At 58.5% G+C, this 598-nt stretch overlaps 1 annotated feature.

Annotated features, from left to right (window-relative positions):
* Positions 1-378: 378 nt before the first annotated feature.
* Positions 379-409: a microsatellite.
* Between the last annotated feature and the right edge of the window lie 189 nt (positions 410-598).

The raw sequence follows: 598 nt of genomic DNA, 5'->3' as shown, positions 1-598 counted from the left end.
ACCAGCAACAACGTGGCTTTGGTTGCGCAACGCAGCACGATATTCGTCATCCAACGCACACGCAACCCACGCGTTGCTCCCACGCACTCAAAACGTCAAATTGCCTTCATTCACCCGCTCACAAGCAACCCCCACCGCCAGCTTCACATTACACCCCACTGAAGGCTGTTCAGCCGCTGGAGTCGCCCCGCACACACACCGCAGCAGCGGCAGCCAACACGATACACCCAACGCGGACACCCACTCCGCCGGCCACACGCCCACACACGGGAAGTGGGCACGCATCCATCAAATGACGCGGCACCCGCACCGCACCGCCAGCACCAACTACGAAGGAATCATCCACGTGCCCTGCGGTATGTAAATGCACCGTGGGCAGTGTGGCCGTGTGTGTGTGTGTGTGTGTGTGCAGCTACGGAACGCAAAGAGGGAGAAGAGCAAAGCATCAGAGAGGGCACACGCAGAAATACACACGCAGCAGAGACGCGGGACGGAAAGGCGGCGAACGGAGACAACTGAGGCTGGAGGTGGCGCCGCAGCCCAAGTGGCAGCCACTGAAAATATAACGAAAAGCAAAAAAAAAAAGCAAAACGTCCTG

Source organism: Trypanosoma rangeli (assembly GCF_003719475.1).
Source record: "Trypanosoma rangeli strain AM80 chromosome Unknown Tra_15.4_contig_00983, whole genome shotgun sequence".
NCBI classification, from domain to species: domain Eukaryota; phylum Euglenozoa; class Kinetoplastea; order Trypanosomatida; family Trypanosomatidae; genus Trypanosoma; species Trypanosoma rangeli.
The sequence above is the reverse complement of the archived record's forward strand: the minus strand, read 5'-3'. Positions and strand labels throughout refer to the sequence as shown.